General features: G+C 35.5%; 1 protein-coding gene across 14 annotated transcripts in view; it reads left to right on the top strand.

Annotated features, from left to right (window-relative positions):
- RIMBP2 (RIMS binding protein 2) overlaps positions 1–17,454 on the top strand; it is a 126,586-nt gene that overhangs the window by 59,497 nt on the left and 49,635 nt on the right. The window contains exon 1 of one of the 14 annotated variants that reach the window (XM_071763248.1): positions 8,621–8,742. The exons of the other annotated variants lie outside the window; for them this stretch is intronic. The gene's annotated coding sequence lies outside the window, so the exon portion shown is untranslated. Of the gene's footprint in view, positions 1–8,620; positions 8,743–17,454 lie in introns of those variants that run through there. 14 annotated transcript variants of the gene reach the window in all.

Raw genomic sequence — 17,454 nt, forward strand, 5'->3', positions numbered from 1 at the left:
ACAGAAAGCATAGATTCAGTAATGTCAGAGCTTCTGTGAATTCTTATCAGGAGTTGATAGCACCAACAACTGAAAAGAAAGTAAAAAAATCCCCAAAAGTGTTTAGTCACTTCAGGTTGACAGTGTCTAGTGAAATTTGATGTTTGAGTTCAATGCCAAACTTAATTTTCAGATTCTGATTTGTACACTTCTGATTTATTAAAAGTAATGGCTGTGCAGTGGTTGATACTAGCGAAAAGTATGAAAACAACTCTGAAGAAAAACATTTTTTTAAATTTTCAGTCGGTCAAATTAAAAAAATATGTTCCAACCTGACTCAGGATAGTCTGAAAACATATTTAAAGGGCTTAATTGTGCTTGCATACTGCAAATAGTAATTTGTTATTTAAATTTATTTTTTTAAAAAAGAAGATCCACAGTTCTAAAATACTGATGAAATAAGTTACAGAAGCTGTGTAATAATGTGTTTATTTTAATTTTCCAAGGACAAATTGCCAGCTGTGATCTGTGAATCATTAGCATTCCTCTGGGCATGTTATTGATTTCTCCATCTGGTTTCCATCAGTTGTGTCCTTCCCCAAACTTCATAGTTCTAAGAGCATCTGTCAGTGTAGAAGAACAGAGATTGTGCCCTGGTCAGCAGTTTCAGCAATCAGATCCCAGTGAACTGGATGATGACAAAGAAGCTGAGGGTAGGGTTTTCCAAGCAATAGCAAATGAACAAGGAGGAATGTGCAAGAGAATAGTGGCTCACCCTATGGAAAAGTGTTGCTTTCCCATAGTCTCAGCCCATTAATAGAAATATACAGACATTTGATAGGAATGACAAATAAGTACAACTGGATTGTACTTTAAGTGGTGCCTTGAAAGAGAAAGTGTTAGGGTTTCTTTCAGTTGCAAACATCAAGCCATCAAATAAAAGTGAGGTGGTTATTTCTGCTAGTGAACAACAGCTTTAATAGTTTTCTTTCTAATTTCTTCTTCCATGATTCCTTTTTGAATCTTCTCTTTAGATTATGGCAATAGAAGTTCTCAAGCAGAACCAAATGCAGTGACATTAATGTCTCATACCCTGCAAATGCCTCTTCTGGTTCCTAAGCAGGCTGAATAATCAGAGCCTGAGCTGAGCTGCTGAGCTGGTAGAACACATGCAGAGATCTAGGAAGAAAAATTACCCTTCCTCACAGCCTGCAAGAATAGCAGAAAGAGGAATAACGATGGAAGTTATTGCTGAACCAAACAAATTATTTTTAGAAGTCCTGTTCTCTTTGCTCACCCAGTTGAAAAGGGAAGCTTTTCTGTACCTATGTGTCTGTCTGTCACTGTATAGTGTAGACACACTGAATATATGGAAAAAGGTTTTTCAGAAGAATAGGAAAATCCCTGTATTACTCTTATGCTATTTGTTCTTTTGCAGAGTCACTGAAGAGCAGTGAATTTTAGGTCACACGAACCTACCCTTCTGTATAGACTTAGAAATGGTAATTTCTGTATAACAGTGTACCAGTTTTGTTTTGGTTTTTTTTTCTTTTTCATGTTTTTGAAAATGTAAGAAATTTTGTAGCTTAATTCCTTAAGTGTTGCCTTATTTAAAATGTAACCTCTCTTTTGAATAGTCCTCAAAAATCCATCATCATCCATATCTTTAGACTTTTAGAATATGGGAGTTTTTAAAGATCATAAAGATTCCTATCTCCAAGGATTCAGGTAAAGTCACATGACAAAAGTTCCTATGTTTAAGCTCTGGTCCAACATAGTAAGGGTTCTCACTGAAAGCGTAAATACTTTTATTCTCACCTGTGGTTACATTTTAGTGCCATAGCAGATAATGATTCTTGTAACCAACAGTGAATTCCTAAATCTGCAGGACTTGACTAGAGACTTGCAGGGGGTTTTTTTGTATGTTTGTTAGCAGTTTTCTCATGTTCACTAAGAATACATCAGTGCCTCAAGAACTGTACAGTACAAAGCATTTTGCCTTTGAAAGCTTGCCCATGTATAAAACAGGGTTATGTCTTGCCAGGTGACAAGGTTATTGAATCTGCTGAGGGGGGTTTCTTGTAGGAGACAGGAGCTAGAGTGCACATGCACAACATTCTGAATACCACTAAATGTCTGTCCCTTCCCCTAACCAGGCAGTATTTAAAGGTGACAAAATACTTAGGGAGTTTGTCATGCTTTTCACAGTGTTTCTGTTTATGACTGCTTGGTGGGACCCCCCTTCTTTTGCCCTTTTGTTTGTCTGTTGTTTCAGTTCACAAACTGCTCTGTGCAGTTTCATTTGTATTCCACCTCGATTCTTTTCTAATACTTTTGAAAATTCATTGGAAATTTTGTCCCTGCACTATTTGGTTCTGCTTTTTCCTCCCCTCCTCCCTGCACCGCCCCAGTGGGATTGGTGCCCAGTCCTATAAAGTGTAAAACCATAGTTCAATCATGGGATGTGTCTATCATTAAATCTTTTATTCTGCATTAAGGCAGGTGAAGGAAAAACTCATGTGATAAATGCACGTAGACCATTGCTGATACTTGCTTAAAATCAGGAATACTAATTAGCTGGCTGGGGATTTGGCAGTGCACTTGAAATTTGTGTTGTAGGGCTATTCTTTGTTTGGATTTTTTTTTTTTTGCTCTAATCTTTCAGATTTTAGGAACTAAGATTTTGATCCTCTGAAATTTCTGAAATCAAAGACTTAGTGCTCTCAAGATTCAAGTTGGCAAGGTGTTGCTCTAGGGTAGCAGTGTCAGGTAGACTGTACTTAAAAAAAGAACATTTAATTTGCTCACATAAAACATGTCAGGGTTTTTGTTCAGAATTCTAATAAAACCACAACTGGGGAAATCAGAATCCTCTACAAAAACTATTATTACCCAAGAGAGTCCCTAGTACATTTTTATTTGAGAAATACATTGTAGCTATGATTGGATGATATCCAGGCACTGAATGTTGTTATTTTGATAGTATTGTCACACAAAGCAAGCATCAATGAATACAGCAAACTGCAACAATGAAATTATACAGCTTCATTTTTTCCAAAGGTTTAGCGTTTGTGTTGACAGAAATCTGAACTGGTGTTGAAAACCAAAACTTGCCTAGAGGAGATTGGTTTTTGCTTTTTTTTTTTTTTTTTTTTTTTTTTAGTGTGCATTTCATTGGACAGCAAAGCAATTACTTCCCAAATTTAGAAACTTTTCTCTACCTCTATAAAACAGGATTAGACACATTTTGGTATATGGGCAATTTTTAACACGCATTTTGCACATAAGAAGGCCATCTGGCAGAGGAAAGAGGTTCAATATTTGGATTATTGTCAAACTTGTCAGGGGAACAGGACAGGGATTTTCAGGTTTTCTGTCACAGAGAGGTAGATTGCAGTAACATTCAATTACCATCCTTTCTCTGCAGAGGAATGTTACCCTCAGAGAAAAGTGCTTTTCATTTTCTTTGTGTGGTTCAGCTAGCAATGGTTGAATTTAGAGACTGAGTTGAGGAGACAGCTTAAACCCAGTCATTCTCAAAGAAAGAACAAAGTGATGTTGAGTCATTTGGTTAATTATGTAGTTAAAGCCTATTTAAGGTGATATAGTCTTGGCAGCACCAAGACTGAATCATGCTAAATTATGCTGAAGGCAACAAAGAAGAGATCCAGGTTTGAATCTCCAAATTGGGCACAAAAACCAAATACAAAACATGCTGGCAGTGAGTTCCATTTCTTCTGGGTAAATAAAGAATCATCTGAGTGTTTGAAGGCTGCAATAGTTTGCATTTGGTCAAGTTCCTAATCAAGTAACAGTTTCCATTTTGACAAGGACTGGAACAGAATTATAAATCTGAAGAAATGGAATTAACAAGCTTCCCTTAGCTGCTGCCTTTTCAGCAGAAAATGAAAGGAGAAAGGTAACATAAATTCCCGAGCTAGTTAGTGTCAGCAAGAGTTTAAACTCAAAATTTCTTCCTTGTAGTTCACTAAACATTTTTTTTTCTAAGAAAAAAAAACCCAAGCCAACATACTCTAGAGCTTTATATTTTTTCTCCTTACTCATTTTCTCATAAATGAAGAGCTTTTCAGGTCTCTTAATCAGAACTAAACTTTGCATAACTGCATGAAATCTGAAATGCTTGAGTGAAAGAAACGGATTAAGCAGATAATCTCCTATCATACTTCAAACAGTTTGAAGCATAGGGGTTTAAAAAGTAATAAATTGAGAAATTTTAAAGGGAAGGTTATATTCATGACAGACTGCCAATAAATAACAATTTTTCTTCTCTTAAAAATTATTTCAGAGCACTTTAAAACAGTAAAGGAATGTCTCTATGTGTAGGCTTGGCCATTGGTAGATTGCTTTTCCAGAATCAGTAGAATTTATTCTACACCTGATTCAAATGAGTGATGCTGATTTATTGCTAGTTCTTCTGAATGGTCTCCACCATTTGCTAGTATTATTTATGAAAGAAGGAAGTATGTGAGGACTTCATCTCTTCTGCCACAAGCTGGGTGTAATGCTGTAAAGGGGAAGGAGAAGGGAAAATAAAGAAATCTTTTGTGTAAATATCACTTTTGGCCTTCACAAGTTGTCCCAGATAGATAGAAGGAGAAGAAAATGTGATTAAATCAGGCATGGAGGAGAAAGCCTATAGCATCTTTTTTTTCTGTGGAATTCAATGTAGCGTTAATTTGCTGGAAGCTTACAAAATAGAACAACAGTAAACCACTAATGGAGGGAAAGGATTGCTAATGAGAAGGGATGTCCAAATTTAGGAGAAAGTCTAAACACTGTCATTGCTGTGGAGGTAAGTGATAAAATAAATGCTAGGTTCTGTATTCACATACTGCACTCCTGCAGGTCTCATGGAGTGTTTAAGGGAGGGAGAGAAAAAGTGTATGGGTTTCACATTGCAGGTAGAGACAGGTGCCTGAATTTTGCCTAAGATGTATTTTACAACGTAATTGTTAGTTTTTCACAAAATTCCTTAATTGCAAATGCTATTGTATGCTTTAAGGTGGAAGGTAGATGGCTTTTTGTTCTCCTTTGTTTACCACTTGCAGTTACTCTTGCTTTGCCACCTCCTCTTTCCAGTGTTACTTTGCTAATGGGTATTTTGGGTCCTTCAAAGACCCATAGTGTTACTTTGCTGAGGTGTCTGTGCAGGCATGCACACTCCATAATTCCCTTTTCTGGTGGAAGGGACTGTCAAAACATTAAAAAGTGTTCTGATCAGAGTGTAAACAGTACTTTCCCTTACCAATGGCCACCACACTATGACTACAGTAGGAAATAACCTGAAAAAAAGTGAAGATTATGCAGAGGAGTAAACCAGTGCATACTTTGGTTTTGCATGTTGGTATTGTCTTCTCTTATGGGTTCTTTATTTTGTATATAGATAACAAATTACTTCAACATTGTAGAAGAACTTTTCAGCAACTGAAAATGCTCTTAAGTTTTCTTACATGCACAGATACTGAACAAATGAAAGTCTACCTTCCAGTTTGCTTGTGTTTATAGTAGTTTAAGCTCATCAATTCTTGAACTGAAATCAGTTTACCCATGAAGAGTTGGAGAGTTGAATCAAAACTGAATGTATATATGATGAAGTGTAAAACACTTGATCAAAATCAGCATATTTGGCCACTGCACCTCCTTCATAAATCATTAGAGTAAGCTCATGATTTTCACATATTTATATCAGATTTTCCACAATCACAGTTCCTCAGTTTCAAATGCATATTAATGCTGTAATGATAGTTCACCAAAAGGCAGCCTCTTCCCAAAATTAAATATTAATTGCAGTGAACTTCTAAGAAATGGTTCTCACAGATGTATATTCCTGTCAAAATCTTTTTGTGAAAATAAAAATTAGTTTAGTGCTACAGGCAATGAAAATACTTTAAATAGAACTTCTAGAGGTATATATTCTGCATTAGGAAATTTAGGAGAAATGTTAGTCTTTTATATGCTATTATGCCTGTTAGAGTGACAGACAATTGTCACTGGAGCAGGGGGATCTGTCAAGGCACCTGATTTCTGGTGTCTCTCTGATGTCTGGTAAACACTTTTTCTGCAGGCAGGTGTCATTCTCCAGCAGGTAGCTGGAAAAAATAATCAGTGATATGAAATCTGTGTTTCAGAAAACTTCAGAAAATAAATGTGCAGCCATCTGAGGCTATCTTTAATTTTCAGTTTCATTCTTCACTTTGTTGATAGCTGCACCAGAGAATTCAGTGATGCTCAGCTTCACTTACCCTGCTGTCAGTATGATGAGATTTCATTGAGATCTCAAGAAGAGAAAAAGCTTGGCATCATTTGCATTTGACGTCCTTACAATGCTTCATTTAAAATGAATGAATAACTATTATCACAGACTATTTTAAAAATGCAGAGGGGACCTAGCTGCCTTTCCTTATTTGTTAAAGTGATAAATGAAACACCATGCAGTGTCTCCTGGAAGCACAGAGGCAGAGTTTATTTTCAGCTAATATTATTGATACTTTTCAAGTGATATGTTCAGAAATGCACTAAACTATATTCTTTTGATTATTCCCTGATATCTTGTGATCTACTTTTTTTTTTTTTATTTCTCATAAACATTCTCATTACCTTTTTCAGTTCTTCACATGCCTACAACACTGCCTCATTTTGAAATGAGGAGATAAATTGAAGATAATAAATAAATGGGAGATAAATTGAACCTCTTTTTTGATTTACCTTCTGTTTTGAAATTGTGCACTTTGCAACTCAGAAGCATCACTTAAATGTATTATCTGTTCATATTTAACAAAGACTAATTTATTTGGGGTTTATTTGAGCTCCTATTTTTTCTTGAGGACTGAAGATCTCTCTGCATTGCTTGTTACAAATAAACACATTGGGAAAAAAAAGCAATAATAGCAAACTACCAATATGAATAAAAAATATATTAATGAAAATGTAACAGGTAGAAATATTGTTGACAATATCTGGTGTCAAGTGCCTAAAGTGCTGGAAATTTTAGTGTAGTTTTAAAATTTTCTCCAAGGATCTGTTTTGCGTAGAGAAGTGTTCTTCATTGACACAGACCAGAGATATGCACTCTATCAGATATTTACATTTTAAAATAAAATTTAAAATATTGCTATCAATTAAACCTTGTTTGATCAGTTGGTCAATCAGTCTCCTGAAAAATCTTTGTCATTTTGAGGTTTCTGGACCAAAGCAGGATGCTGCCTGAAAAACAGCTGAGTGCAGGTATAGTTTAGATGAAGAGCCCTTCAAATGCAGGTATAGCCAATGTTACCATTAAAAGAGTCCTAATTTCTGTCGCAAAACAAAGCCCAGAAGGCAGGATTTGAACTGTATTTGTTAGCATGTACTAGTTGGAAGTATTTCGCAGGTTACTGGGAGATGAAAGTTATAATTAATTTAGAAGTTTAAAAATACATAAGTATAGCATCAGGGGTTTTATACTGTTCTGATCAGAAGCACACTGTGATTAGTGTTTTGTGGTTTTCAGTGTTTATCTTATTTTATTTTTCCTATCCTCAAAGCCCCAGCCTTTCGTGGGAACTTCCACAAAGCTTTAAATTTGCAGCTCCCACAAACATTGGTTTTTGTGAACTAAAAAAAATAATTACAGCAAGCCCTAAAGCTAAAGATTACTAGCACTGCAGTTATTTTCCTTTTTTTGATCTTGAATTAAACATGAGAAAATTTCAATACTTATTTTGTAAAGTGGAGTATTATATTCCAGTAGTAGTAATAATCCTTTACATTATCTCACCATTTTCAGAGATTTTCTTTTGTAGGTTTTGTCTCTGATTAGACTCTTCATGGATAGTTGCCCTAATGTTCTTGAGACTTATGAACTGTTTTCAGATTATATTTTAAATGTAAAGCTGTGATTAAATATCATCAGATGTACAAATCACAACAACAAAGATTTTATATGTTTTTAAGGGGGACATAAAATAACATGAATGTTGTACAAAATGAGAGCAAGAAAGATTTCAGAAGTTGTATTCAGGATATGAATAATGCATTCTTATATTAAAAAGATTTTATAGGCAAAGAAAATTTCCACTGCTCAAACTGTTTGAGTGGCAGAAGACAAAATAATTTTGTAGTCTCTTTTACTGTTTTACATATCTCGTTTAATAAATGAGCAGGTAGCAAAACCATAAATTCTGTGCTTCCCCAATGTGTCAAGTTTTATCTTGGAAACAACTATGAATAAATTTCAGTTATTTTAATGACTTCAAGCACCTTAAGTCCCAGAATGTGTAGTTCAGGGATAACAATAATAGCAAACTGAATACAGAAACTAAGGGAAAGTTTACAGAATCTTTTCTGTTCAGCCAAAGTGTAAATATTTACTGATGTTACTGATCACAAAAAGCTTCCCTGCCTCAGGTACTTAAGGAAGCAAGAAGCCGAGCATGGGTTACCAGCCTGCCTTTTATAAATAATATCAATCATACATTACTAAATTACCTGTTTTAATGTGCTTTTGCCTTATCTCATCTGGTGGCTGAGAGGTGTCAGGCACAAGAAAGCCCTCACCTTGAACAGCCCCCAGGGGAGTGATGTTCTCTTTCCAGGCGGTGGCTAAAAGGTCAGCTTCAGATAGTAAGGAAGATTAATTTTAATTCAGCAGTATGATGCAGCACAGCTTGAATGAGGAGAAAGAAACTCTGGCTCTTTCTATTTGCCTGTGTCATTAAGGAGGGAAGATGGATGCAATTGCATAGACACAGGACTGCTTTCTGAGTAAGTGGGGGTGAAATACATTTCATAGCTACCACGTGTTACCCTATGTAATGAAATAATGGTTTAAGACTGAGGGTAATATACACCTAATTGATCATCTTGAAGCAAATTTAAGATTAAGTGGGATGCCAGATAATACGTTTGCTAAGACTTAGTAATACCAATGAAATAATTCTAATTATTACTCTAATGCAGACTTCTACCTGATGATTCTCTGCCCTGTTGAATGCAGTCAAAACTCTGGATTTGTGTCAGGGTTTAATGAAGGGTAAAATACTTGGGGTTTTGGATAAATTGCTTCAATATTCCATTGCTCAGCCTGTCTGAATTGAGGCCTTAGTGGTTTACTTTACTTTTTATTTTATATGAAAGCTATTTGTATATAAATACTTTTCTTGCACCGTTAATTAAGTTTAGGGAAGAGCAGATATGGGAAACTAGTATGGCAAGTATAAAGTTTAGATTTTGTGTTTGTTTTTTATGATATATTATGGTTAAAGTATTTTGCCTATGTTCTGCTCTCAAAAGAACACCTAGAAAATTGTTCTGAGAGACTACAGGGATGGAGACCAGATTTATGACAGTGAAATAAGAAGTTATTTAAAAGCTTTAAGTCCTGTGTGTATCCACAGAGTGTGATACACAGGAAGATTTTTGTGACTATTGTGACTGTTTTCATATCTCTATTCAGTGCCAGTCAAACCATCCAAGACCACATATTCAAAGTGCTGCCTGTTTGTCAGGGATGTCTGCAACCAAGAATCAAAAATGAAGGAACGTTTTTCTTCTTAATTACTGGGTTTTTCTTTGTGAAAAGCAGATATCGTGTATTTCTCCCAGTTTCTGTACAAACTATTCCTGAAAATGTCTGTGTATAAATATATGTAAGTATTATTCTCATGGAGGTACTGCTTTCATCTTTATTTGCACTCTGTCAGATAACCTAGTAATATAATCTTTGTAACTCCAAGCTGCAAAATCTCTTCAGGCAGCCACTGTTCAAAAACTGTTAAACTACTTTGCTTTTTCCATACACAGAGGATTTCTTGCCTCCAAAATACTTTTTAATTAGACTTGATTCTAGCCCCTATTTTGTCTTACACTTTCAAAAGCAAAACATAATGTGTTAGACATTGACTTTCTTCTAACATCAATATTAGGACATTAGATGATACTAAGTAGAAGGATAAGAAAAAACATATCCTTAATTAGATGATAGACTTGTATTCTCTTTTTTTTTCTCACTTCAAAGGATGAATGCACAGGTGTCCTGGCTATAGCCAGGACAGAGCTAATTTTCTGTCTTGTAGGGCAACAGTTCACTCATTGCTTGCCCAAGGACTGGGAATAATGAACAGATTTCAAATTCTGACAGGCAAGCATTTTAAACTCATTGTTTTGTGATAGGTTTTCCTAAAAATTCTTAAAAAAATCATATGTGTAAGTTTTTGCACCTGCAAATATGTACATAGTAAGACATTTTGTAAATAAAGTGTAAAAGCTTTGTTAAAGTCATATTTTGCTGAGCGGATGGAGAAAAATATATCTATATTATTTTTAATACATAGCACAAGCTATGTAGCCCTTTCATATTTTATGTTCTGTTATGTCAGAAATCACTAAGTTCCCTTTTTTCCGGTTTTCAAAGTGTGTTATAAATGGTTTGACAACATCTTTGATTCCTAGAATAATAACACATGGTGATGTCCAATTGCTTGAAGGCACTGCAGATGAGAAGGCAACTTCATGACTGTAAATGGGGATAAAGATTTTTTTGAGATGGGCACTTTCTTGTAGATAATCTTAGTTTAGGAAGATTTGATTGGGCCACAGAAGGACTAGCATACCATTTTTTACTGCTTTTCTTAAAAATTAACTCACAGAAAGCAGATGACCCATAATACTTAGGTTTGGTTAAGTCATAGATTTGTTTAGTGTTCATATATAACCATTTGAGCTTGATTTTATATTGCTTGATTTTATATTTTTTAGCTTGACTGATTTTATATTCTTACTGGCAGGCTGTAATATTTTCTGTTCTGAAAACAGAACTTGTGATGCATGAATAGCTGGTTTTGAATGATGCTTCTGACACCTTTAAAATTATTTAACCTATTTTTCTCATATGTGTCTTGAAATAAAAATTATCTTCTATTTTCAAGTAACTTACAATTTTTTAAAATTGTGTTAAGCTTTGCATAGAGATTTCTCAAATTATGCAACATAATATAAATTTCTGCCTAATGAAATTACTCTGAGACAAAATAATTACTGTCACCAGCAGTGACAGCATCATATGTTTTTCAGCATTTGATTCTCTAAAGGTGTTGCTTAAAAATATGCCAGTCTATGGAAAACATTTAGCTTGTTGAGCTTTAGTTGATGTTATGCTTGGGTTCAGTACACTTCATCCTTTTTTCAGTGCCACAGGATTGAGTTTTTCACCTGCTGGGGCTTGACGTTACCACGGCAACAGTTGATCTTGTTTGCTATTCTCTCCTCTTTGTGCATGACAAGAGGAAAAGCTTTCTGAGAAATATTTGTGAAAGCTGATCTAACTAATTACATTTTAATTATCAGTGAGATAAAACAAGAAATGCTCTATTTCAGTAGGAAAAATAAATTTCTCTCACAAGAAATAGCACAAAGAAGTTGACAATTCAATTGACACGATTTCTCCATCTGCTATTCCTGTATAAAAGAATCTGCAACTGGTGTGTTAGCAGAATACTAACATACCTGGTCTTTAGAAAATTGTGTAAGGTATTCTGCTGAGATCTCTCCAACTTCACATTGCCACTCATCAGTCTTCTGTGTACGTTCTGCTGATCGGCAAATGGAAACCTTAATGCCTTAGATAATGGAATTGATGCTTCCTGTTGCAGCCTTGCTCCTATCAAGCCCCAGTGGCGATCAGAACAACTTTGTTCATGTTTTTAGCAAATTTGATTTTTCTGCTGCTGGTGAAACCAAAATAAGTGGAAAACGTGGATACCACATTCCCTGTGAGTTATCACAAAGTATGTGTGGAAATCAACACATGTGAAACTGCTAAAACCACACCATGCATTTCAATTATTTCTAAATATTTGGTGGCATTTGGGTTGACTTAAAGAAATAAGTTTGGTCTTTGGCACATTTACTGGACTCAAGGCAAAAAGACAATTTACTGGAGATGTGAAGCAAAAAATATGTAGTATGGTGGTAAAAAGAAAATATTTGTTAAGGGGGCAGTAGGGAGCATCCCCTACAGACAGTGCCAGCTTGAGACCAGCAGTCAAATGGGGTTAATGTTTAAGCCACACTGTGTTTCCTTTGGGCTTTAATACAAGACTGGGGACATTGTTCACTCCTTTCTCTTTTAGCAGTGGATAATTTAAGATTATTTTTTTCTTTCCCTTAGGTATAAGTTTTCCCTGGCTGAACTAGAGCTGTGCCATGATAAATGAGAATTAGAATCTCTCTCAGATACATGGATTAATTTATTATGTTGACAAGTGAGTGTAAAAATAATTGAAAGAACAACCCCTGGATAAATGTTGATTTGGCTTCAGCCCACAAATCAAGTTGATTACCTTTCTAATACTGTCTGAGGAAAAACAGTGCTGTAATATTAATTCTCTACTGAAGGTTGTAGAAATGTATTTTTACTGTATCTTTGGATATGTTTATGGTCCCAGCAGCTGGGTGTAATTTGGAAGGTAGAACACAAATGTGCTTATTTTTAATGGAAATACTAAGTACTAGATTGGCTAATGTGAGGTGAGGGGAGTATCTTCAGGGGGGAAGCCTGAACAAAAGCTGAAGCATATTGTATAAGTGCTCTGGGTGGCTAAATGTGGGAACAGCTGTGCTGTCACTGCTAGAATTATTTTGGTACTGCGTGCCATAGGTGAAGAAAATAAGATGGACAGCGTGATAAAGAGATTTCAGTGATGGACATGGTTTGAGCAGCAAAAACAAGTCTTATATGCTTACATGTTATTCTGAAATGAGGGAATCTTCCAGGAGTTCAAGTTCATCTGACATTAATCCATCCTATTCCTCTCTGATCCTGCAAAATGTGGAAGAGTACCTTGCTGTGCAAATCAGTGTTTTTACAGAGGCGATGGATTTGAGATGGTAGAAAAGATCATGCAGGCAAGCTGGGGGAACAGTTGCATGAGAAGCTAATATTCCAAAGGACAAGACAAAAGAGTGTGAATGGAATGACTTCGTATAGCCTGAAGCTTGTTATTTCGAGAGCCTTACTGAAGTGAAAAATACTGCCATGCATTAATTCTCTGTGGTTCCTCCATAACATCTGGTCCTGGTTGCTGCAGTGCCAAGACACTGGGGATTTCCAAGTCCAATAAACTGCTACAGTTACTGTGTTCCTTATTTAGTAGTGCTTTTTAAGGAGAGCTATTTTTATAGTGTTTATTATGCTAATTTCAGCCTACTGATTAGAGGGGTAAAGCTGCATTTATTTTCCTTTGTTAGAAGGAAAGTATAATTTGCAAAGTATAATTTGCATGGAGAAGGTCCTATGTTTAAAATTAAGGAAGTTGTGAAGTGGTTTTATTTAAAATGCAAATACTTCTGAGTGGATCTTCTTTTATCTTGAGTGGTAGCAGAAAAACCTTATGAATGCCTGCTAGTACTCTCTGTGGAAATTCCTTAGTTTTTAAATGTTAACATCAATGCCCTGATCTCTTGCACTCCTTGCTAACATTCACTTCATCATGGCAATTGAGAGGATGGAAATATTTTTCAAGTCTTTTAAACATGTTTTAAAGTCTTAAGTTGTATTATTTTTCATTGTATTTAATAGCTTTCTGCTGATAATATAAATATATTCAAAGTGCAAACTGTTGTTGATAACTGTGGAAGCCAATGCTGAATAAACCTGTGTATCCTTCATGGGACAGGGAGGGAACATTCTGCGTCTTTCAGAGCTTCCTTTGATTCCAGTTTTATCTTCCTGGTGTGCATCCAAAGCTGTCAGATGTAATGAAAGTGGTGTCAGAGCAGGCACAGTAACAGCAGCATCTCTTATGAAAGCCACTTTGCTCTGCTCACTTCTGTTTCCGCTTTGCTCAGTGCTGGATTGCATAGTGCTTAGAATTATGTGGGACAGCCCGTGGTTTTCTTTCATCCTTGCCATGCTAATTACAAAGAGAAAATCAGGAAGGTTTTAATGGCAGTTGTACAGGCTGTCTCTCAGCCTAGTTCTTTTAGCTTGTCCATCTTGAGGTTCTGAAATAGTTCTGCTGCGGACTATTCAGGATGAGTCAGCCTTGCCTTTAAAGTTTAGCTCTTAGAAGGAGAAAAAAATATTCATCATGGTTGTGATGAACCTGACCTTAGAAGTGAGTCATTTACAGGGCAAAAAATACATCAGAAAAGATCAGAAGTTTCTTCATTTTTCCTTTTTAAGTACCTGTAGACTACAGATTTTCACTTCTCTGTTGGATTAATTCTGTTCATGTATCATTGAAATGGAGAACTATCACAGGGTCTTATAATCATAGTGTTCTAACACAGTCATTCCAGGTTACCAGCAAAAAATGTCTCAGAGAAAAAGAGCTACAAATAAATGAACAGTGTATAACATTTTTTTAAACAGAAGTAATTGATGGATGAGCAAACTAGCACATAGGGCAACAGATGCCTTTCTCCAGGCAATGTAGAACCTTGTTACCCAGACAGTGGTGTCAGATTGTATTAAATCTACAGAAATCATCCTCCTACCATGAATTTTTATAGTCAGTCCTAATATCCGTAGGAGATTTCTACTTTTGCTCTGTTATGAGCACACATTTATCCTTCATTTCTGCACTTAAAACGATGCATCTTATATATAAGGTAATGCAATTTATTTTTCATGTTTTTTAATTTTTCATGGATGTTTCTGTATTAATCGTCTCGTGTTTTGTAAGTTTTGTACTGGTATGTGAGCTTTTCAATTTCTGCAGTGCTCTGGGCATACCTTAAAAAATGTCTTATAGCAGGACTGCTCGTGTTTGTATACATTTGTCAATTTTCTGATTCAGTTTACTTCACAGATTCTGAAAGATCATCCTTAGTGTTGTTTTCTTAAATCAAAATGACTGAGATGAGAGTACCTGCAGCATTCCTTACATCCAGCAGGAAGTATCCTTGCTGTTTGGAATTCTGTCCGACACACTAAAAGCATTTCAGATTCCTTTTGCAAATTATTCTACTTATGGTCCTGCCATGAATACAGCTTGATTGGCATAACACCACATAAGTGATACATCTATGTATAGATTATTTTTCTGGTATTATAACTTGTTAAAAAGTGTAAGCAGGAGCAATCCAAGCTCTGTGCAGCTTGGATTTGTTCTGTAACTAATTAATAATAATTTGTGACAACACTTTAATTCTTTTTTATGGGAGATGGTAAAATAGTTATACATACAGCTTCTCTTCTTTCTTTATCATTAATTTTCCACATCCATGTATCTGTAGAACTTTTGGATGCATATTAGACTAGTAATTAAATTGCTTCAAGATTTTTTTTTTTTTTTTTTTTTACATGGGTATTCTGTAGCAAGATTATTAGAAAAGGGGTGATAAACTGTTAAACTAATAACTGAAACCCAATGTCAAGACTCTGGAGAGAAGCTTTTTTGGAAGTATGAAGCACTGCAGCTTTTTCACCTTCACACTAATCTGATAACAGTCAGCATATGCTTCATACTGTGTCTTGGACTAACTGGCTTGATGAGTTCTTAATCTTCACTCTACTTCATTAAGCTGCAGTGGATGATTTGCACAGGTTAAATGGTAGACCCCATTTGACTCTAGTAAAATGTTACTTTTTTAGGCACAATGAAATCAGAATTGTTACATATAGTGAATAAATGAATAACAGGGGAGAGGGCAGTGGGTGAAGAAAGGAAAAAACCTCATTAAATTTGTAAAAAGAAGTTAAAATCTATTTGTATTAAAAAATAGAAAGGGTGGGGGAAGAGCATATGGTAATGCTTTCTACAGGTTTGGTTTTTGTATGGGTACTGGTTTACTGTCAAAGAATTGAAAAATCTGAATCATGTCAGGCTCTGTAATGAATTGTGAATTCTCTCTCCAAGCAATAACAGAGTGGTACCTCTGCCCTTTAGAATTTGGCTGAGTTATTAAACTGAGAGTGGGAAAGGCTGGAGTAGAGAATCCCCAGCATTCACAAGCAAGCTGGAGGCAAGCACACAGCCAGCCTCGTGCCAGCAAGTCTGTCATTTGTAATGGCTGCCCTATGTATTTGCTGACCTCTTCTTTCTGTTGACTTGAAGGTTCTGTTTAGAATTGGCAGTTGTAAGAACTGAAATGAGAAGTGTTGCCCTGTTGTTAACGCATTCAGTGCTAGCTGCCAAATAAAGGAGAGAGAAGGGAATAATACTTCTAATTCATTATAGCTTCTTGAGGAAACAGCCTTCCTGGGTGAGAAGAAACATAACTAGAACTTTCAGAAGACATCTGTCTCCCTTAAAATGTGTTTGAAGTTTCAAAGCTCCTTCAGGATCCAGCCATAAGGTCCTAATGAAGACAACTCATAATGTAATAAAATGATAATGCGAAGTGTTGTATTCCCACCAAACGAAACCCCACTTTTTGTGTGCCATTTTAGCCCCAGTCAGATGAGTGAATACATGATGGTGATATGACAGCATTTTTGAGAAGGGCAGCTATGAACTAGCAGCTTTCAGAGTCAGATTGTGGGCCAATAAGAAATTTGAATTTTCTGACATGGTGCATGGAAGAAAACAGTAAAGCATCCTTTACCTCTGCATGCCTTCAAGTCTCTTTTTTAACTTAAAATAGCAAGGGTGTTGGTTCAAGAAACATTGAAAACATTTAAACATTAGATACTGTAAATTCTTTCTTTAGGGCTTATATTGGTAAAACCAAAATTAGCAATTCTTTTTTTTCATATTGAGAATTTTAAAAAGAAATTGTGATAAAGGAATACTTGGAACAGTTTCTCTGAAGACTTCAGCAGAATAATTAGAGAAATCTGCTGACAGAGACATCTTAACAGTGCAGAATCATAAATTATTTGAAAACACTCAAAAGTGGGTCCAGTTTTGCTTACCTTAGTATAGTTTTTGGCAAATATAAGCAAAGTTTTCAGAAGATAATGTTTAATGCACACAGTAGGATGGAAAGGTTTCAAATTGCCGAGCACGACTGATTGCTGCTTTCATAAGGAATTGAATTTAACATTTAATCTCAGACAACTACCTTTGTGAGCTTGTGCAAAAAAGAAATCGTTAGAAATATCAAAGGGTGCTGTTGTTTTTTTCTGAGCTGCATCAGGTTTGATTTGTGTGACCCAATAAAGCATTTCCCCTCCTCTAGTTTCACCTTTGACTGTATATTGGAGTGTTATTTATTTTTATTTTTTTTCCTCTTTATAATGCTGTCTAAATAAATAATAAAATGTTCCTGGGGCTTCAGTTAATGCCTTGACCTTTAGGCATAGGCTATTTACCTTCTGACTTCCATCTGCACTTCTCATTTGCCTGCCTCTGTAGCACATACATGCTCTACCCAGATTCTAAAAATGTTTCTATTAGAATATGTGTATATAAATATATAACAAACAGTTATACATTATGAGTAAAGTGAAGTATGTGAGTATATAAATGTTTACATAAGTATACATTCCAGTTGTTGGCTTTTGCCCTCAGAATGCCTCCTGAAGACTTA

Source organism: Heliangelus exortis, chromosome 19 (assembly GCF_036169615.1).
Source record: "Heliangelus exortis chromosome 19, bHelExo1.hap1, whole genome shotgun sequence".
NCBI classification, from domain to species: Eukaryota; Metazoa; Chordata; class Aves; order Apodiformes; family Trochilidae; genus Heliangelus; species Heliangelus exortis.